Below are 23227 nucleotides of genomic sequence, written 5' to 3' on the forward strand. Positions count from 1 at the left end.
GCGGTCTCGGCTCACCACAATCTCTGCCTCCCAGGTTTAAGCGATTCTCCTGCCTCAGCCTCCCGAGTAGCTGGGACTACAGGCATGTGTCATCACACCCAGCTAATTTTTTGTTATTTTTAGTAGAGATGGGGTTTCACCATGTTAGCCAGGAAGGTCTCGATCTCCTGACCTCATGATCTGCCCGCCTTAGCCTCCCAAAGTGCTGGGATTACAGGCATGAGCCACTACACCTGGCCAGACAGCACAGTTCTACATTAATAATAATGAAGACAACAATCCCTTGATTTTATGTTTTTGATCATAAATAGCTCTCTTCTGAGTTTAATTTTTGAAACTGAATCTTAAAATCTCTAAGTCGACTATATGAGAAACCACACATGATCCAGCCCTGCTTCCTCTCTGGCGTCAGCTCATTCCCTTCTCCAAACCACAGAGTTTCTTCCAGTTATTTGAGTGCACCAAGCTCTTTCTCACCTAAAGTCTTTCATACATGCCTCTCCCTTCATCAAGACACTCTGCCCTGCATTCTTCATCTGATACCCATTTAACATTTAAGTCTCAGCCCAGGCAGGGCGCGGTGGCTCACGCCTGTAATCCCAGCACTTTGGGAGGCCGAGGCGGGTGGATCACGAGGTCAGGAGATCGAGACCATCCTGGCTAACACGGTGAAACCCCGTCTCTACTAAAAATACAAAAAATTAGCCGGGCGAGGTGGCGGGCACCTGTAGTCCCAGCTAGGTGGGAGGCTGAGGCAGGAGAATGGCGTGAACCCCAGGGGGTGGAGCCTGCAGTGAGCCGAGATTGCGCCACTGCACTCCAGGCTGGGAGACAGGGCAAGACTCTGTCTCAAAAAAAAAAAAAAAAAAAAAAGTCTCAGCCCAAATGTCACCTTCTTGTAGAAGAACTCCTTGGTATCTTGTATCAGTTAGCTATTGCTGTGTAACAAACTATGCCAAAACTCAGTAGCTCTGGCCGGGCGCGGTGGCTCACGCTTGTAATCCCAGCACTTTGGGAGGCCGAGGTGGGCGGATCACGAGGTCAGGAGATTGAGACCACGGTGAAACCCCGTCTCTACTAAAAATACAAAAAATTAGCCGGGCATGGTGGCGGGCGCCTGTAGTCCCAGCTACTTGGAGAGGCTGAGGCAGAAGAATGGCATGAACCCGGGAGGCGGAGCTTGCAGTGAGCTGAGATTGCGCCACTGCACTCCAGCCTGGGCAACAGAGTGAGACTCCGTCTCAAAAAAAAAAAAAAAAACAAAAAAAAACTCAGTAGCTCAAAACATGCATTATTGGAGTTCTTGCATTTAAGCCTGTTTCACACATGTGCCTTTGAAATGGCTGGACGCTCTGCTTTTTTTTTTTTTTTTCTGAGACAGATCCCACTATATTGCACAAGCTAGACTTAAACTCCTGGGCTCAAGCAATCCTCCCACCTCAGCCTCTAGAGTAGATGGGACTACAGGCGCTTTAACCCAGGATTGGCTAGAGTACATTAGCAGGGACAGGTCAGTTCTATGTGTCTCTCATCCTCCCGCTAAGACCAGCAGGCTAATCTGGTGTATTAGGTCATTCCTGCATTGCTGTAAAGAAATACCTGAGACTGGGTAATTTATAAAGAAAAGAGGTTTAATCGGCTCACAGTTCTGCAGGCTGTACAAGAAGCATAACATTGGTATCTGCCTGGCTACTAGGGAGGCCACAGGAAACTTCAATCATGGCAGAAGGTGAAGGGTGAGCCGGCATGTCACATGGCCTGAGCAGCAAGAGAGAGAGAGAAGCGGGAGGTGCCACACACTTTTAAATGACCAGATCTCACAAAAATGTACTCATGATTGGGAGGACAGTACCAAGAGGATGGTGCTAAACCATTCATGAGAAATCCACCACCATGATCCAATCACCTCCCACCAGGCCCCACCTCCAACACTGGAGATTACAATTTGACATGAGATTTGGTGGCAACACAGATCCAAATCCTATCACCCGGACATGTCCTTCTCATGGCAATGGCAGAAGCACAATAGCCAGGGATAAATGCATTTGGACTGTTGAGACCTAGGCTCAAGACTGGCACAACATCACTTTTGCCTTCTCCTATTGGTCAAATCAAGTCAAAAGGCCAAAGCCAGAGTTAGAAAGTAAGGACACTACCCCTTTTGTGGGAGGGGCTGCAACGTCACATGGCAAACGGCTTGGATACAGGGAAGGGTGAAGAATTGGGGTCAGTGATGAAATTTTCCATATTTCCTTCATTCGGATTAGATCCCACACTCAGTATCTCATAGGAAAGACTTTTCTTTCCAGGTACTGGTACTTGGTAATTATGTATTTGCTTGTGAGATTACTTGTTTACTGTGTTAGTCTGTTTTCATGCTACTGATAAAGACATACCCGAGACTGGGAAGAAGAAAGAGGTTTAACTGGGCTTACAATTCCACATGGCTTGGGAGGCCTAAGAATCATGGTAGGAGTTGAAAGGCACTTCTCACATGGTGGTGGCAAGAGAAAGTGAGAGAGATGCAAAAGCGGAAACCCCTGATAAAACCATCAGATCTTGTGAGGCTTATTCACTACCACGAGAACAGTATGGGAGAAACCACGTCCATGATTCAAATTATCTCCCACTGGGTCCCTCCCACAACACATGGGAATTATGGGAGTACAATTCAAGATGAGATCTGGGTGGGGACACAGAGCCAAACCATATCATTCATCTACTGTTCTCCCCACAAGGCTATGAGGTCACGATTCATATTTATTTTGTTCACTGCTGTGTCATAGTACCTATGACACTTAATTACTGAATAAATGAATGAATAAAATATTGAAAGAACATTTTTTAAAGTTGAATATGTTCTGATGAACAGGATCTGATGACAGATCGTTAAAAGTTAAGCAAGATTTGGTAGCTATTATCAGAGTATGAGGAAGTATCATTTAACAAACTAATTTATGAAAGTCATGAGAAGTAATTGAAGAATGGAGGATGTGTGTGGATACATACATTTAAAAAATTACGTGAATATATGAAGGCAGAGGAGTCAGAAGGAAGGAAGAGAGAGAGAAGGGAGGAAAGGAGGGAGGAAGGAAGGGAGAGAGGGAATGAGAATTGACAGGTTATGGCAGTTAGAGATCAGGTATCCTAAGACTGATCCTTGGAACTATAATGCAAACTCTTCTACTAGTCGGTGTGTGATTAATCAGAATATGCCTCATGTAGGAGCCAGTAATAGAATAATAGACTCTGTATACATAACACAGCATTGTTTACCTTGGAAGGTGCTGCTTTCTAATTGTGCAGCTATCTCTCCAGAGGCAACTGTACAAATAGTCTTGAGACCCCGGTACACATATCATCCACTTTGTGTTTGCAGCCACATTGAATGTTCTTATAAGCTCTATTTTTTTCTCTTTACCTCTTGGACCATGCACAATCTCAAACATTTAACCCCCTGCCACCATCTCTCATGGCCATCCCCCAGTTATTGTGTTGTTGGGAAGTCCTCCAACAGGGTTTGTAAAAGGCCTATGGAAAGGATCACTGAAATATTGTTGTTGCCCTTGCTTTAGTGCTGTGTTGCTGGGATGAAGGTGAAACCATCTCTGATTTTCATTGAACCATACAGAATTTCAGAGACAAACACAAGTTTTTGGTCTGCTACCAGTCTAGTCTTAGATTCCAATAAAGATTTCATATGTTTCTTAATTTTATTTGCATGCATGACATATATATGTACACGTGTCTTTTTTTTTTTTTTTTTTGAGACAGAATCTTGCTCTGTCACCCAGGCTGGAGTGGTGCAATGGTGCGAACTTGGCTCACTGCAACTTCTGCTTCCCAGTTTCAAGCGATTCTCGTGTCTCAGCCTCCTGAGTAGCTGGGATTACAGGCATGCACCACCACACCCAGCTAATTTTTTCTATTTTTAGTAGAGATGAGTTTCACCATGTTGCCCAGGCTGGTCTCGAACTCCTGAGCTCAGACAATCTGCCTGCCTCTGCCTTCCAAAGTGCTGGGATTACAGGTGTGAGCCACCTCACCAGTCACATGTGTCCTTTTTAATCGGGATCACAAATAGCTGCAGGGTGTTAGCATATTACTTTCTTTGCTGTAAGCAGCATTTGACCTCTTGAGTCTTGAACTCTGCCAACAATCTAATCTACGGATGTGAGGCAACAGGGTACAGGGTTTCTAACTGCCCTAGAGAATGTGTCTTTAAAAAGTTTTGTGTTTGCTATTTGTACTGGTTCAAAAGTATGCAGAAATGCTTATTAAACACCTTCTGTGTTCTAGTGCTGGGAACGCTAAGATGGATGACTAGATCCTTGTCTTCATGGAGCCCTCAATCTAGTGGGTGAGGCAGACATGTGTAAGCTAATGATTGCAAAGAGATATGATGCATGCTACAAGATGAAGATGTGAACCAAGTCAATGGGAACATGAAAGATGAATCAATTAATTTTGCCTGGAGGGCCCTCTGAGAGGGAGATGAGGCTTGAGCTTAAAAGGAGTAGAAACTGACAAGTAGATAAGGAGTAAAGAGCAAACCAGGCAGCAGACAAAATTTGAGAGATGTCAGGGTCCAGACCAGGAAGGACATACTTCGTTATACATACTAAGAAGTCTGGGTTTTATACCCTAGGGCAGTGGTTCTTAAATGGGGCCCCTGGACCAGCACCATCACCATCACCTGCAAACCTGTTGGAAAGGCAAATCGTTAGCCTCCACCCCACACTTACTGAGTCAGAAACTCTGGGAATGGAGCCCCATCATGTGCATTTTAACAGTCTTCCAAAGGAGTCTGATGTGTGCTCAAATCTGAGAAGGCTGCTGTTGGTGATGAAGAGCCATGAATAGGTTTGAGTGGGGAAATGGCGTGGGCCCATCTAGATGTTTAGAAAGGTGGCTCTGGCCGTAATATGGAGGGTGAATTAGAATTGGGAGAAGGAGTGGAGGTGAGCGGAGGCAGTGAGACAGTTAGGAAGCTATGGTATCAGTGGAGGCCATGATAAGTCATGATAAATCATGATAAAGTATGAGACATTGCCTAGCCATGGCAGCCAGAGAGATGATCTTGCGTTTGCTGTAACATGCAGGGTCCTTAAAGACATTTAGGTTGTTGAGAAGCTTCACACCCCATTATCTAAACCAGTGGCTAAAGAGCTCTGAGGCTGCCAAGGAATTATGCAAAGGACTTATGAACCCATGTACACACCTAGACTAAATAAATCATGGAGCTCATACACATGTGAACTACCATTCTCAATATATACAGTTTTTATGAGTAATATTTTACACATTCATTTAAAATAATAACTTCCAATGTTTTTTTTTTTGAGACAGGGTCTTGCTGTGTCACTCAGTCTGGAGTGCAGTGGCATGATCTCAGCTCACTGCAACCTCCACCTCCTGGGCTCAAGCGATTCTCGTGCCTCAGCCTCCAGAATAGCTGGGGCTACAGGCGCCTGCCACCATGCCTGGCTAATTTTTGTATTTTTAGTAGAGACAGGGTTTTGCCCTGTTGGCCAAGCTGGTCTCCAACTCCTGGCTTCAAGTGATCCGCCCACCTCAGCCTCCCGAAGTGCTGGGATTACAGGTGTGAGCCACTGCTCCATAACTTCCAAATTCGTAGTAATGCTGTCTCATTATTTTTGTATCAGATACTAAAATACAACTACCACTCTAAGGGGATACTGAAAGTTTTGAAAATACCATAAGGGAGTTGTCATCTTGAAAAAGTTCAAAACCATTGATTGGGTGCCTAGAATGCCACTTTGTTATAATTATTATTGATGTTTGACAGTGTCAGGAGACTCTGTACTGCATTTGAGGTTCACATGCATATGGAAATTTTAATACTGTTTTGGTCCTCTGATTTTTTTTTTCTCTTTATTGGGGTTGAGTTTGTAAGCTCAGCACTCAAGAGATTGTTTAGTTCCTCTTAGTATTTGCATATGATTAGGGTAGTGGCCACTAAGTAAGTGACGATTCTTACATTAGAGCTTTCCAGTCTAAAACACCCAGATCTCCCAAAGGTATGATTAACTGAAAGATTAACTTAGTTTACAACCTAATTATAATTTCCTTTACAAAGGAGAGATCTCTTTATTAAAACAGATAACATTAAAAAGCAGACAGCCCCACCGAGTAAATTACTAAAGAAAATATACGCCTAAGTACATTTGCTACATTTTCACCCATCCTTAAATCTTATCAGTCATTGTCTAATCTTTGTTTTTTCTTAAAGATTTGTAGAAAGAATTGTTTTCATCATTGGAATCATTATACTTCTAATCACAGCCCCTGACTGCTCTGTCTGGCTAGCGCTGTAACTTTTCCCAAAGCCCCTGGCTTTCAGAGCCACTAGGATTAGATCTGCTTGTATGGCTGGTGGGATTCATTAAACAAATGGACTTTCCAGGACAGATGGCTCCTCTGCTCTCACCTACCCACTGCAAGGCTGAGACTATCGGGCTCATCTCCCCTTTGCTTAAAAATCGAAGACCCATTCTGAATTTTCTTCAGTAGGGGGTTGGAATGTTTATACCAGGAGAGCCTCACCTCCTGCTATTTACTGCTGCGTTCACCAGGAACCTCGCTTGTCTTCCTGCTTTGTGTCACACCATCTATCTGTGTAACAGCAATCATTACAGAAAGCACTTTTTTTTTTTTTTGAGACAGAGTCTTGCTCTGTCACCAGGCTGGAGTGCAGTGGCGTGATCTCGGCTCACTGCAACTTCTACCTCTACCTCTACCTCGCTGGGACTACAGGCGCATGCCACCACACCTGGCTAATTTTTTATATTTTTAGTAGAGATGGGGTTTCACCATCTTGGCCAGGATGGTCTCCATCTCTTGACCTCGTGATCCGCCTGCCTCGGCCTCCCAAAGTGCTGGGATTACAGGCGTGAGCCACCGCGCCCTGCCACAGAAAGCACTTACAGACGTATATGATGAGTTTATATCAGCACCACAATGTGACTTTATATTATGCTTGTTTTACGGTTCTCCAGAGAAAGAGAACTATAGCATGTGTGTGTCTATACATATATATGTACAGACATGCACACACACACACACACACACACGAGGGAGAGAGAGAGAGAGAGAGGGAGAGAAGAGATTGAGATTTTAGGGAATTGAATCAAGTGATTGTGGAGGCTGTCAGATTCAGAATCTGCTGGGCATACCTGCATGCTACAGACCCAGGAAAGAGTCCATGTTGCAGCTTGAGTCCAAAAGCAGTCTGGAGGCACAATTCCCTCTTCCTTGGAAGATCTCGGTCTTTTTTAGAATTTAATTTTTTATTTTTGAGATAGTATCGCTCTGTCACCCAGATTGGAGTGCAGTGACGCAATCACAGCTCACTGCAACCTCAAATTCCTGGACTCAAGTGATCCTCCCAACTCAGCCTCCAAAGTAGCTAGGACTACAGGGTACTAGCTGTGGCCACTTTGTTCATGAGTCCACTGGGCAATGACAGAGGTGGCTGGGGAAAGAGGCTGACTGGTATTCACAACATGGGTCCTCTTGGCTGGTCCGAAGATAGTGAGTTATCTCAATGGATTGTGCACCGTCAGTTACAGGTAGAACTCCTTGTTCCACTTTTCTCCCCTTCTCACTACTGCATTTGACTACTTTTTTAAAAATTAAAAACAAAACTAAAATGGGTCATCTTACCCACTTGATTACCTAAGTTCTCCTCTGCTGAGGTCATCCTTTAGTGAGAATTCACACGGGACACAAATATCTTCACATATTTCATCCATTCAGATCTATTTCTTATTCACATATTTCATCCATTCAGGTCTATCCACACATCTCTTCCCCAGACTTCCTTGTCATCGATTTTCCAAACATGCTCCTTCCAAGTCCTTGACCGTCCAACCAAACCATTGGCTATAGCTCATGAGTTGGTATATAATTGCATATGTGGCCATTTCTCCTTCTGAGCAAAATGAACAACCAGGTGCACTGCCCAAAGTTCTGCCCACAGTGGGGGATTTCCCTTCACCACTGTCCTTCAGGGATGCCCCCAAAAGGGGCTGTCGTGCTGAAGCTGTCTACTTTCAGTGGTGCCTGCATATCTCACAGAACAATTATAATCCAGGTTTGAGTTTTCTCTTCCTTGGACTAGTCATAGGGAATGCCACATGGGGCCAAAGGTCAGGCTGGAGAGAGAAGGTTGTGTAGCGGGAATGAGGGCCCAGGAAAGAGTTGCTGCTGCAGTGAGACTCCAAAGGCAGTCTGCTTGCAGAATTCCCTCTTCTTAAGTCTACTGATTTAAATGTTAATTTTATCTTTAAAAATACTACCTTCACAGAAATATCTAGAATAATTTTTGGCCAAATACCTGGGTACCATGGTCTAGCCAAGTTAATACATAAAATTAACCATTGCAGCATTGTTTTCTAATAGGAGAAAGCCTGTCCTCCCTCCCTTCCTCTCATTCTTCCTTTTTTCTTTCTCTCTTTCTTTTTCTTTCTACAAATATTTCCTGAGAGCCCACTAGATTCCCAATCCTAGAAGCCTACTGATGAAGTTGCGCGGTCTCCTTGGTAACCATCTCTAACCCAGAATGGAATACAAACGGCTTTCTGAAGCAGACTATCTTCTTTAAAGGAATCATGTATCCCTTTCCAATTTTAAACCCTAACTTACAAGCACAATTTTATTATCTCTTTTTGAGCAGAAAAATAAGTTTACAAAGAGATTAATGACAGATGCTGCTGTTTAGCTGGTGGGTGCTCTAATTTAGATGGTGCCGATTTAGAGCTTGTCATGATGTGGTCAGAGATCGGCTCAGAGATTACTTTTGTATTACAGGGTTTGTCATGGAAATTAATGGTTTAAAAATATTTTGGAGGAAAATATTAAACCTACTTTAGAAAATAAACTGTTTTCAAGATATTTACATGGTTGAATATATAATGAATGACACATGTACATTACATTTTAAAGTAGACTTATTAAAGCAGGTCCAAAGATATCCTATTTGTCAAAACAAACTGGAAAAAATTTAGTTTGAATTATTATACTTCAGTTAAACTTATTTACTGGGGGACGTGCATTTCCAGAAATGGGACCACTACTCAAACCAGTACTGTAGGAGCCTATTAAAGCCCCATCCCTGTGGGGTTGTGTGCCCAGCATCCCACATTGCTGTATTACCAATCTTATGTCTATTTCCAAATCCCCAGAAAGGGCAGACACTTCCCACTGTGGTTTCTCCCCATGCCGGGCTGCAGAGGTGCTCATGATGCCCTTCCCAATGTCCAACAATTCCTACCAATCCCAAGCATTTGCTGACTTTCACTCTTGTTTCTCAACTATGTCCATGCTGTCCATGAGGGTGCCTCAAGCGATCATAAAACTTTTTGTTCTTTTATGTATGTGTGTATTTTAATAGAGAGAGGGTCTCACCATGTTGCCCAGGCTAGTCTCAAACTCCTGGGCTCGAGTGATCCTCTTGCCTCGGCCTCCCAAAGTGCCAGGATTATGGGCTCCAGCCACCACACCTAGCCATTAAAACTTACTTTTAAAATCCCTCATGATACTCTTCCTTTGAAATCACGTCTAGTCTTATCACATGTGTACTTTTGTTAGTCATTAATGGATCAAAACTATTGACCAGAGCACAAGATAAGCGTCTAAAAGAGAGGTCACCACCACAAACTAAACAACATGTTACAAAATCGATTCAAGTAACACAGCAAAGAGCTGATTGGTGGTTGAGAGTGTAAGCCGTATAGTACGGTAATACTCAATGGATAGGAGGCTACAGCATAGTCTGTCATATTCTCTCTCATTGGCTGAGAGCTCATGATCTCCTCAGACCATGGGGAAAACAGACATTAGGATAGATTGCAATGGATTGTGTATGGACATATTTGTTTTTCCTTTAAAATTACAAATATTAAATCATTTTAGAGATAAATAGCTTTATAATGAATTAGTATATGGGGCGGTACACTAAATGCAGTATGCATAAACTTTAAAAATTAGTTTGTTTTAAAGCCATCTTTAGTGCAGAGTTTCATGATTTTAGGTTGTTTCCCCCGTATGCCAAATTAGTCCTATAATTGGTAAATATGACAATGTGTGTTTTTGAACAGGATTTGACCACTTGTGTCAAATCCTCTTATCTTTTGGTGTATTTCTGTCATGCTGGTATAATTATTTACTGAGAAATTCCTAGTGACTAATTGCAAGGCTGCCTGATTTTATAAATAAAGTTTGATTGGGACACAGCCACATTCTCAGGTGTTGTCAGTGGCTGCTTTCACACTATATGAACAGAGTTGAATAGTTGCAACAGAGGCCATTTAATCCTCAAAACCTAAGATACTTACTATCTGTCCCTGTAGAGGAAAAGTTTGTGACCTGCCTGCTATAGGCACTCATGACATTTTTGTCCTTTCAGATAGATAGAGGAATAATTTTCCAGACTCAAAGAATTAACATAAACTGTTTACCTGTCTCTGAATCTTCACAAATAAACCACACCACCATCCATCTTGAAAGTTTTAAGGAAAGAATTGTCTGTAGCAGCACTATTTTATAGAAACATAGAACAAGCCACTTAGGAAATTTTACTTTTTTATTAAAAAAATCTTGGCCGGGCGCGGTGGCTCACGCTTGTAATCCCAGCACTTTGGGAGGCCGAGGCAGGCGGATCACGAGGTCAGGAGATAGAGACCACGGTGAAACCCCGTCTCTACTAAAAATACAAAAAAATTAGCTGGGCGTGGTGGTGGGCGCCTGTAGTCCCAGCTACTCGGAGAGGCTGAGGCAGGAGAATGGCGTGAACCCAGGAGGCGGAGCTTGCAGTGAGCCGAGATTGCGCCACTGCACTCCAGCCTGGGCGACAGAGCGAGACTCCGTCTCAAAAAAAAAAAAAAAAAAAAATCTTTTTAGAGCCAGGGTCTCACTTTCCTCCAGCTGGTGTGCAGTGGCCTGATCACAGATCACTGTAATCTCGAATTCCTGGGCTCAAGCGATCCTCCTGCCTCAGCCTCCCAAACAGCTGGGACTACAGGTATATGCCACCATCCCCAGCTAATTTTTTTTTTTTGAGACAGAGTCTCGCTCTTTCACCGAGGCTGGAGTGCAGTGGCGTGATCTCGGCTCACTGCAGGCTCCGCCCCCCCTGGGTTGACGCCATTCTCCTGCCTCAGCCTCCCACGTAGCTGGGACTACAGGTGCCCGCCACCTTGCCTGGCTAATTTTTTGTACTTTTTTAGTAGAGACGGGGTTTCACCGTGTTAGCCAGGATGGTCTCGATCTCCTGACCTCGTGATCCACCCGCCTCGGCCTCCCAAAGTGCTGGGATTACAGGCGTGAGCCACCGCGCCTGGCCCCCACCTAATTTTTAAATTTTTTTTGGTAGAGGCGAGGTCTAGCTATGTTGCCCAGGCTGGTCTTGAACTCTTGGGCTCAAGCAATCTTTTCACCTCAGCCTCCCACAGTGCTTGGATTACAGGCATGAACCACCACACCTGGCCAAGAAAATTAAGGGCACATGATATTAAATTTTCTAGAAGCCACACTAAATAAGTAAAAAGAAACAGGTGAAATTAATTTTAGTAAGATCTCTTAATACAATGTATCAAAAATATTATCATTTCAACATGGAATCAATAGACAAAATTAGTAATGGTATATTTCACTTTTTTAATTCTAAGTCTTCAAAATCCAGGGTGCATTTTATAGTTGCAGCACACCTTGATTCAGACTAGCCACATTTCAAGCGTTTAATAGACACAAGTAGCTAGTGGCTATTGTACAGTGCAGGCCAAAAGTCAAGGGAAAGGTGATGGTTTTCTACATTCTTTTTAATTTATTTTCATTTCCTCATTCAACTATTATTACACTTTAGTCATTGCATAGGTTGTACAAGGGTAAGTAAGAAAGGGACCCTCTTCTGAAGAAATTAATTTGTTTAAATACTTATACACTTATGTAGTTATTTTGTACTTTTTTTATTTTCAAAAGATGCAAGGTAGTTGATATTAAGAATAGCCTGCTAGGCTTCTGGAGGAACTTCTACCTACTAGAGCATAGATGAGATCATGGTATATGCCTGACTTATTTTCTTACCACAAACAGTCAGCATCCACTAGCTGGTAGTTCTCCAAACACATGGCCTAGGTACATGTATGCACCAACATAAATTAGACTGCAAGCTCCTTGAGGGCAGGAGCCCTACATTCCTTGAATGACTGGATATCTGAATGTAACATTCCTTCTTCCTTTTATTCCTCTTCTGATTTCTTCTAAAGAGCTGCCCTCCTTCCATTTACTTCTCAGTAAAGAGTATATTCAAGTTTATAGAATTACATAAATAATTTGCTGCTATGACATAAATCATAGCATTTCCTGTTGATCAATGTTGTTAATCTTTTTCATCCTATAATCTGGTTAAAAACTTGCTCTGTTTATTATTATTATTATTATTATTAGAGATGGAGTCTCACTCTGTCGCCAGGCTGGAGTGCAGTGGCGTGATCTCAGCTCACTGCAACCTCCAGCTCCCAGGTTCAAGCGATTCTCCTGCCACAGCTGGGATTACAGGTGCATGCCACTATGCCGGGCTAATTTTTGTATTTTTAGTAGAGATGGGACTTCACCACCTTGGCCAGGCTGGTCTCGAACTCCTGACCTCAGGTGATCCACCCACCTCAGCCTCCCAAAGTGCTGGGATTACAGGTGTGAGCCACTGTGCCCAGCCGCTCTCTTTAATTTTTAAAAAATGTTTACACGGAAGGGATTCTGACTCTATCAGGAGCTAGGTTGAGAAATTGAGAACCTTTATTGGGACATCATTTTTTGTTCTCTCATAATGTGTGTTTGTGTTGCTCATATTGAAAGCATATGTGTGTTAAATCCTCTTCAACCACTTTAAATTATTTCCATAATATATATAATCTACCCACCACATAGCCAACAAATAAATTCATATATATTTTATACTCTTTCAATGCAGAAACAAAATGCTTGGATATTCCACAAGTAAGAATTGGATAAAAGGAACTGAGCCAGTGCCAAAGAAAGAAATTCAACAGGAACCAGGTGTCTCTCAACTCACTGCAGGCAGGATCTAGGACAGGGATGGTAATTTTTTGGCATACATATTGTCATCACCTCTATCTTGCCAATGGCAGACATCATCAATCAACCACTACATTTCTTCCTGTTGAGCACAAATGTGAGTTCAGAAACTTTCTCAACATAACACTCTGGAAGGCACAATCAAATGATAGGAGCTGGCACACAAGAAAAAGCCAACTTAGAATCTCTGGCACACAAACTAGGGTTAGAGTCCAAGACAGTGGTTAAAATATCAAAGGTGCTTATATTCATCAATAAAATATTCTTTATCCTTCATGGCTGCCTGAAGATAGTCTTAAGAAGCTCTGCGCCCGGCGCGGTGGCTCACGCCTGTAATCCCAGCACTTGGGGAGGCTGAGGCGGGCGGATCACAAGGTCAGGAGATCAAGACCATCCTGGCTAACACGGTGAAACCCCGTCTCTACCAAAAATACAAAAAATTAGCCAGGCATGGTGGCAGGCACCTGTAGTCCCAGCTACTCAGGAGACTGAGGCAGGAGAATGGCGTGGACCCAGGAAGCGGAGCTTGTAGTGAGCCGAGATCGCACCACTGTACTCCAGCCTGGGCGACAGAGGGAGACTCCGTCTCAAAAAAAAAAAAAAAAAAAAAAAAAAAGTCAAGGGTAAAGGAGATGTTATTTGTCATGAGCAGGTGAAGAATGGGCAGTGTTACCACCAGATAAAGGCCATTAAATCTTTGTTGAACAATTATCAAGAGTATAAAGATCTGAGGCTTTAAGGGTGTTTTCTTTGTTTTTGTTTTTTGCCATGTTGGTGTTCTAAATATTTTTACCAGCAGTTTCCATTTCAAATTCCTTACTATAATTTAAACTGTTGACCTACTCTGAATAAAGGCACCCCTCCCCTATTCTCTTCATTAATAAGCTATTGATGTCTCATGAATATGTTTTACAAATGTATTTGTACACCAATTTGCTCACCTGCAGATGGGACCCTGGTAGGCATTGTGTTTACCGCTCTTGCTTTGTTTAGGCGTTGTTTTTAATTACGAAGTGCATCTAAATGAATATCGGCCTGGCTGCTCCAAAGTTCATTTGCTGCTTATTGACTTTTCAGTGTTATAAGCAAAACAACATTTATTTTCCTATCAACTTAGCTATTCATATAATGTGACTCACTTTAGGTCTTGTTTCCTAGAGTATATTGCTCTACCTTTTTTTATTGTTAGTTTTTTGTTACCTTATTTTTAACAGAGAATTCATTCTACAAAGAAAACAGAATATGGTATTAGCTGCCATTCTTATTCATTTGAAAGGAAACAATGCCTTTTTGCAGTAATAACTCACTTACCCAGAGGTCACTTTTCCAATAATCTCAGCCACAGAGAACACAGTTCAAAGAAAAAGGCCCCTGAGAAGTTAGAATAAATGCCACAGAGCTCATGCACTAAGCTCTTTATTCATGTACTTTATTTCCATCTTCTTACTTTGTCATTCAGCAACCATCTCCCATTTTAGACATGATCCTAATAAATCTGGTTAGCTGGTTTCTTAGCCCACAGATTAGAAACAACTAATTCAAGGGAGATCAAGAACTTTCTAGAAATTGACAAGATGGCTGGCAATGGAAAAAGAGCCAGACACAAAGATTCAAAAATTATAGCATGTAGGTGTCATTTTGTGTTTGGTCAACTAGTCCTGCGTGCTGTAGTCATCTCCATTACCCTGGAAATCATGTTTCTCATTATGCCTTTGAGTCTTCAAGGTTGTACCATGTTCAGTAGTCTCAGGTGGAATCTGAGAAGAGGTGAGGATGTAATTTACTTTAGGGGGCTTCTGGATAATCGAGGTGATAAGGTGAAATGGACAGAAGACAGGCTTTGGAGCAAAACTGATCTTTTTGCTTTCTACTCTTTTATTTTACTTAGAGACAGGCTTTGTCACCCAGCTTTGTCACCGAGGCTGGAGTTCAGTGGTGTGATCCTAGCTGGGCTCAAGCAATCCTCCAGTCTCAGCCTCCACCTCCTGAATAGCTGGGACTACAGGCATGTACCACTTTGCCTGGCTAATTTTGTTTTGTTTTGCTTTGTTTTGTTATAGGGACAGGGCCCAGCTATATTTTCCAAGCTGGTCTTGAACTCAAGAGATACTCTCACCTTGGCCTCCCAAAGTGTTAAGATTACAGGCATCAGCCACTGCACAGCCTTTTCTACTCTTTTCTACTTCCTGTGGGACAGCTCATAGTCTAATTTGATTTACTTATAAAATGGAGAAAATAATTAATGAGATAATGTTCATAAAATACCTGCTCAGATGAAGGTGGGCTCTGGAATCCCCCAAACAGTTTGAAGTACCAAGTCTAAAGCTGTGAGTAGAGAGAAAAGAGCAGAGTCAAAAGAAAGATTGTGACACAAAAAAGGGAAGATAAAGTGGTAGCTTTGGAGGGCCAACTATGAGAAGATTTTTTTTTTTTTTGAGACGGAGTTTCGCTCTTGTTGCCCAGGCTGGATTGCAATGGCATGATCTCAGCTCACCACAACCTCCACATCCTGGGTTCAAGCGATTCTCCTGCCTCAGCCTTCCATACAGCTGGGATTACAGGTGTGCACCACCACGCCCTTCTAATTTTGTATTTTTAGTAGAGATAGGGTTTTTCCATATTGGTCAGGCTGGTCTCAAACTCCTGACCTCATGTGATCCGCCCATCTCGGCCTCCCAAAATGCTGGGATTACAGGCCTGAGCCACTGCACCTGGCCAAGATTTTTAAAAGCCCCAAAACAAAGGAGAAAGAAGGGGAGTTCCTGGAACCTACCTTGTGGATGGAGAGGGAATTATTTTAATAATAAGAGCACTAGCCAGTGGGGAAATTTTTAAGTGAACTGTAAATGTAGTTCTACTCTCCGCCTTCAAGTCACATAATGTTTCTCACCAGACTATAAGGAGGTCTGTTCATTCATTCATTTGCTCAGCTTTCAACAAAGACTGTGTGCTTACTACCTATCAGGCACTGTGCTAGGTGCTGGGGATACAATAATAAAGTAACTATAGTTGTTAAAAGAAAAACTAATAATAATATGAGGACTGTTTTCTGTTCTACCACCAAATTCCTAAAATCCTGGAAAATATAGAAGCTCCTTACTATAATATGTGTCAAACTTGAGTTGACTTTAAATGGGGTCAACATTTATTGGCAATAGAGGGAATCAAGATTGATGTTGAGGTGATTTCTTTTTCCCTAAATGTAGAGAATTTGCTGAACTAAGGAAGATGCAAGAAGAGAGGCCTTGGTCTTCAGTGGGCAATCAGCAAGCTGAAGACTTCTACTCATCTGTTGACATTCACTGGGGTGGCATCGGCTCCTGCAAAGACCTCACAAACTGGTTTTAGGCCAACAGGAGACAAAGTTCCCCTTACTAAAAGGGTACAACCCTTGGTTTTCACAGGTGGTCTTTTGTCTACTGACCTTACACTAGATCAAGTCTTCGCATTAGGCTAGTTATCTATCATGTCTTAATAATACATTGAAAAAAGCCATTTCCATGGATGAAACTGGAAAACATCATTCTCAGTAAACTATCGCAAGGACAGAAAACCAAACACCGCATGTTCTCACTCATAGGTGGGAATTGAACAATGAGAACTCATGGACACAGGAAGGGGAACATCACACTCCGGGGACTGTTGTGGGGTTGGGGGAGGGGGGAGGGACAGCATTAGGAGATATACCTAATGCTAAATGACGAGTTAATGGGTGCAGGAAATCAACGTGGCACATGGATACATATGTAACAAACCTGCACATTGTGCACATGTACCCTAAAACCTAAAGTATAATAAAAAAAATAAAAATAAATAGAAAAAAAAGAAAAAAGCCATTTCCATTTGCATTGAAGAATTCATCTGAGATCGTGTCTGAAAGATATATTTATATTTTGTAGTTACCAGATGAGACTTTATTTACAAAATGGTGTTTACTACTGACTACTTTAAAGATTCAGTGAAATACCGAAGAAAAGGTACTTTAATTTGGTGCAGAAAGAAAGGGAGTCAGAATCCAATATGATGTTCCAGGTGGCTGGTCACAGCTCTGCCCAAGCACAGAAAAAAAATAAAGCTAGTCTCGCGTTATCTTAGAACCTATTTTCTTCTTTTTATTGATTTTGGCTTTGACAAAGCTTAGAATTATGATTTCAAAGACTCCAGGGGATTCCCAAGTGATCACCTGCTTCATTTTACTGATCAGGAAATAGAGGCTCAAAGAGGTTAAATAGTGCTAGTGATTGTCTATAATGTTGTTGCCAAGAGTTTACCGGACACAGGAACTGGAGAAAGGCACAGTTGTTGCTTCTTTTTCAGAAAAGACAGGTGGAACAATATCTGGGATATGATATTTGGAGTATCTTTTAAAGCTACTGAGGGTTTCACAAACAACTAAGTGGTACTTTCATAAAAGGAATGATCAATCAGTTATTGGCGTATTATTTTATCTGCAGTACCTAGAAGAGCTCTTTTCTGCTAAATCTGATAGTAGTCTTAGTATCGGTTTCAACCTTTGACTCTTTCACTTTACTCTAACTGTGCCAACACAACGTGGACAGGGTTTTCCCTTGACTCTCTCAGCTTCCTTTTGTACTGCTTTGGTAGAAGCAAGACACACACTTGCTGTCTATGCAATACAATTGTAAATGTATGTGCATATGTGTGTGTGTGTAAACCCAGGTCTGTGGAATTTTACTATGCTATCTAACAACTCAGTAAATGGGATTTTACATTACAAGTTTCTTCCCCCTCTAGATGATGAAGAAATGATTGGTCTTTTAATTTAAAACACTCTTTTAAAAAGAAGGTGGCATCAGCTACAATAATTTGGATAAAAATGTTTCTGCTCATTCATTTTTCACTGAGCCAACTAGTCTGCCAACGAAGCTGCTTTTTTATTTGAATTCAGATTGATAGTGAAATATTTTTAAGCAATGCATTTGTGGTTTCTTCTTTTTTTTTAAATTTTTTGATCATTTAAAATCCAATATTGCACAGAGTATAATTATTTCTTTCAACAAATATTTACCATAACTTTGAAGATAAGTTGTACTCTTTCAACTCTTTCAGAAGCAGAAGGTAATGAAAATGCACTGAACTAAGTAAGGAAATCCTAAATTCTGATGAACTATATGACTATGAAGACAGCACTTAACCTCACTTGGCCTCAATTTCCCTACTTATAAAACAATGGGATTGGCCTAAAGAATCTTTTTTTTTTTTTTTTTTTTTTTTTAACATGGAGTCTCGCTCTGTCACCCAGGCTGGAGTGCAGTGGTGCGATCTTGGCTCACTGCAACCTCTGCCTCCTGGGTTCAAACAATTATCCTGCCTCAGCCTCCTGAGTAGCTGGGATTACAGGCGAACACTACCACACCCGGCTAATTTTTGTATTTTTGGTAGAGAAAGGGTTTCACCATATTGGTCAGGCTGGTCTTGAACTCCTGACCTCGTGATCTGCCTGCCTCAGCCTCCCAAAGTGCTGGCATTACAGGTGTGAGCCATGGGGCCCAGCCGGCCTAAAGGATCTTTAATGTCTCTTCTGGTCCCAGGATATCATGTTTCTATATACTTGACTTGGCTAAGAAATACAAGAGTCTCATTTAGTCCTGAGGCATCTACAAATAGCATCTACATGCCAATGATTTCCAAATCTAGGTGTTCATCTCCATTGCTTGGATGAGGATAACTTCATCTAAGCCCTCACCATTCTTCTCCTGGACCAGTACAATTAGCACCTAACTTGTTTCTCAGCTTCCAATCTTGCTCTTCTGAAAACTACTTTTTTCAAAATAGAAAGCAGATCCTGTTCCCCTCCTGCTTAAATTCCTTCCGTGGCTTCTTATCAGAGTAAGGAGAAATCTGAACTCCTTACTCTGACATATAAAGCCCTACGTGATAGAATTCCTGTCTATTGACTCAGTTCTTTGACTCTGAACCTCTTCTCTCCTATAAATCTGACCTTCTTTCCTTTCCTTGAATGTGCCAAACTCATTCCTCTCTTAGGATCTTGCACTAGTTCTTTCTTCTGCCTCAAAGGCTTTTTCTTTTTCTTTTTTTTTTTTTTTTTTCGAGACGGAGTCTCCCTGTCGCCCAGGCTGGAGTGCAGTGGCGCGATTTCCGCTCACTGCAGGCTCCGCCCCCGGGGTTCACACCATTCTCCTGCCTCAGCCTCCTGAGTAGCTGGGACTACAGGCGCCCGCCACCTCGGCTAATTTTTTGTATTTTTAGTAGAGGCGGGGTTTCACTGTGTTAGCCAGGATGGTCTCGATCTTCTGACCTCGTGATCCGCCCGCCTGGGCCTCCCAAAGTGCTGGGATTACAGGCGTGAGCCACCGCGCCCGGCCCCGGCTTTTTCAATAATAACTTGGTTCCTTCTTGTCATTAAATTATCATCTTTGGAGTCACTTTCCCCGAAATAATCCTTCCCTAACCATTCAATGTTAAGTAGTCACCACATTACTCTTTATCATGTCTTTCTACTTTAATTATCAGCACAGCACTCATGATTATCTGCTCATTTTCTTGCTATTTATTTTTTGTGTCTTTCCTCAATGAAATGCAAATTCCAGTGGACAGAGACCTTACCTTGATCACCAAAAATCCCCAGCACTAGAATGGTACGGACACAAAATAGGATCTCAAGTACTTGTTGAATGAATATTGAATGCTGGAAATCCCTGAGTCTCAAGAACCCCAAATGGTATAAACCAGATAGTGATGTTTGTCTCTTTACATATTTGTTTATAAGTAGATATCTTTGTGATTTGGGGAAGAAGCATCTGCCTTATGAACATACAAATATCTGGAGGTCTCTTAAGGATTTATCTAATAGGATTGGTCTCATAAAATGATACGGCTATTACAAGCCCCATATGAAGTACCATATGATTGAAAACTAAGAGAAAAAATAGGCAATAGAAACAGACCTACAGGTAGTCCAGACATTGGCCATAAAAGACAAGGGCTTTAAAATAACTATGATTAATATGTACAAGAAAATAGAAAAAAAATAAGATGGTATTTTTACCAGAGACTTGGAATCTATAAAAGAGAATAATATGAAAATTCTTGAGTGGAAAAATCTGCTCTTACCCATTAAATGAGTTTAATAGCAGATTAGACACAGAAGAAGACAAGTTTGTGATTGAAAGATGAGTTAATTGAAAATGATCAACTGAAGCACAGGTAAAAGAAGAATAGGGAAAAAATAGACAAGAAAATAAAAGATGTAAGAGACAGTGAAACTGTCTAACATATAGGCAATTAGATACTTGGAAAGGAGAGAGAATAGGATAGAATAAATATTTGAGGAGCAATGGCCGGTGTTTTCCGAAACTAATGAACAACATCAACCCACAGATCATGAAGTTCAGGGAACGCCACATGGTAAATACAGAAAAATCGCATGTAGGAACATCATATTACACTGCTAAAAACTGAAAATGAAAGACAATGGGAAATAATACTAGAATCAGAGTTGTGGAGCTGGAGATAAAGCTATAAAAAACCCAGATAACCCAGAAATGGAGGAGTTTGTCCTTGAATAACCTAGCACACAATATGAATGCATTTTAGTTATAGCTATAGTTATAATTTGATTTTTTGAATAAAAATGTTTTTACATTAGGGTTCACTCTTGGTGTTGTACATTCTGTGGGTTTGGAAAAATGTACAATGACATATATTCACCATTATAGTAGCTTACAGAATAGTGTCACTTTCCTGAAAATCCTGTGCTCTGCCTATTTGTCCCTCTCTTTTCACTAACCCCCAGTGGCCCACTGAAATTTTTTTTTTTTTTTTTTTTTTTTTGGAGACACAGTCTTTCTCTATCCCCCAGACTGGCATACAGAGGCACAATCTTGGCTTACTGAAACCTCCGTCTCCTGGGTTCAAGAGATTCTCATGCCTCAGCCTCCCAAGTAGATGGGACTACAGGCGCTTGCCACCACGCCCAGCTAATTTTTGTATTTTTAGTAGAGAAAGGGTTTCATCATGTTGGCCAGGCTGGTCTCGAACTCCTGACCTCAGGCAATCCACCCGCCTTGGCCTCCCAAAGTGCTGGGATTATAGGCGTGAGGCACTGCACCTGGCCGCCACTGAACTTTTTACTATCTCCATAGTTTTGCCTTTTCCAGAATGTCATATAGTTGGAATCATACAGCATGGAGTCTTTTTGGATTGGTTTCTTTCACTTAGTAATAGGCATTTAAGTTTCCTCCATGTTTTTTCATGGCCTAATAGCTCATTTTCTTTTTAGCAATGAGTAATATTACATTGTCTAGATGCGCAAAATATTTTCCCCTGGTCTATAGCTTATCTTTTCATTCTGTTGATGTAATTTGCTTTTATAACAATATATCGAACAAAGAAATTATATATTGCCACACATCATTCCATTGTACAATAGTTTATCCATTCACCTACTGAAGGACATCTTAGTTACTTCTCAAGTTTTGGCAATTGTGAATAAAGCTGCTGTAAGCACTTGTGTGCAGGTTTTTGTGTGGACATAAGTTTTCAACTCCTTTGGATAAATACTAAGGAACATGATTACTGGATTATACGGTAAGAGTTTGTTTAGTTTTGTGAAAAAAAATCTGCCAAACTATTTTCCAAAATAACTACACCATTTGCATCCCCACCAGCAATAAATGAGGGTTTCTGTTGCTCCACATCCTCACCAGCATTTGCTGTTGTCAGTGTTCTGGATTTTGGCCATTCTGACAGCTGTGTAGTGGTATCTCATTGTTATTTTAATTTGTGTTTCCCTGATGACATATGATGTGGAACATCTTTTCATATGCTTATTTTCTGTTTGTGTATCTTCTTTGGTGAGGTGTATCGTAAAGCCTTTGCCCCATCCTTTAACTAGTTGTTTGTTTTCTTCTGATTGAGTTTTCAGATATCCGTGTATTTTGGAAAACAGTCCCTTAACAGATATGTGTTTTGTGATTATTGTCTCCTGGGCCATGGCTTATCTTTTTATTCTCTTCATAGAATTTGATTTTATCACAATATATTTTAAAGAAGAAATTACATATTGCCACACATCAGATTCATCATTATTGCTTACTCCTCAACATATTTTTTATTCATTGATTCATTGATTCATTCACTCATTCTTTCAACCCCTCTTGCAGATATTTGTCAAGCACCTTCTATGTGTCAACCCCTGGGTAATGCTCTTGGATTGTGTATGCAAACAAGAGGGATGTTTTTGCCTTCGTGGCACTGTCTCAGGTACTTTTACAAAATTATCTAATTGATTACTCCCATCCATTCTTTAAAAATGCCCATTTTACAGATGAAGAATCTAAAATTCAGGGATATTAAATAACTTTAGCACAGTTATAGAGCCTAAAAGGGACAGAGTGGTGATTCAAACCTAGATGTACCACATGTCAAAACCCGTATTCTCTCTCCTGAGCTATATTGTCTCCGTGGAATGTTACCATATCCCCCTCTGTTTAAGCCCTAGAGATTCTTTCAAGTACAAATGAAATCCTTTTATGAAATTTTCTTTGACTAAACTATTGACCCCCCTCTCCTGAGAGCCTGTAGCACTCTTCATCCACACCACACAATTTAGCACTGAACTCTATAGTGTCTTGCTTAAAGATACCCCATGTGAGTTTGTGCAGTCTTCCCAAAGCCCTGGAAGGCAGGGATGACTGCCTTACAACGTTTCTGCCTTCTTTCCTACCTAGCACAACACTAAGCATAATTAACTTGACTCTTGAAGAATGCAGAGGTTAGGAGTACAGGCCCCCATATAATCAAAAATTTCCATATAACTTTTGATTCCTCCAAAACTTAACTACTAATAGCTTTCTGTTGGTTGAAAACCTTATTGATAATATAAACAGTTGATTAATATATATTTTGTAAGTTATATTTTGTAATCATAAAGAAGAGAAAAGATACTTACTATTCATTAAATGGAAGTGGATCCCCATAAATGTTTTCATCCTTGTTGTCTTCACCTTGAGTAGCCTGAGGAGGAGGAGGAGGAAGAGGAAAGATTGGTCTTGTCTCAGGGGTGGCAAAGATGGAAGAAAATCCATGTAAAAGTGGACCCATGCAGTTCAAACCCATGTTGCTTAAC

The 23227-nt window shown here is 41.3% G+C and overlaps 2 long non-coding RNA genes across 6 annotated transcripts in view; one reads left to right on the forward strand and one right to left on the reverse strand.

Moving 5' to 3' along the window:
• LOC134737289 (uncharacterized) overlaps positions 1-23227 on the forward strand; it is a 142751-nt gene that overhangs the window by 111966 nt on the left and 7558 nt on the right. For 3 of the 5 annotated variants that reach the window (XR_010122031.1, XR_010122028.1, XR_010122029.1), the window contains one exon: positions 22263-22362. The exons of 1 other annotated variant lie outside the window; for it this stretch is intronic. This is a non-coding gene — a long non-coding RNA (uncharacterized lncRNA). Of the gene's footprint in view, positions 1-16322; positions 16940-22262; positions 22363-23227 lie in introns of those variants that run through there. One more of the 5 variants, XR_010122030.1, reaches the window with a different exon arrangement.
• Positions 14538-23115, reverse strand: LOC134737295 (uncharacterized). Its single transcript, XR_010122039.1, has 3 exons — positions 23051-23115; positions 15382-15441; positions 14538-14873 (listed from the first exon to the last, which is right to left on the reverse strand). It is a non-coding gene; the product is annotated as an uncharacterized lncRNA (long non-coding RNA).

Source organism: Symphalangus syndactylus, chromosome 8, assembly GCF_028878055.3.
Source record: "Symphalangus syndactylus isolate Jambi chromosome 8, NHGRI_mSymSyn1-v2.1_pri, whole genome shotgun sequence".
NCBI lineage: Eukaryota > Metazoa > Chordata > Mammalia > Primates > Hylobatidae > Symphalangus > Symphalangus syndactylus.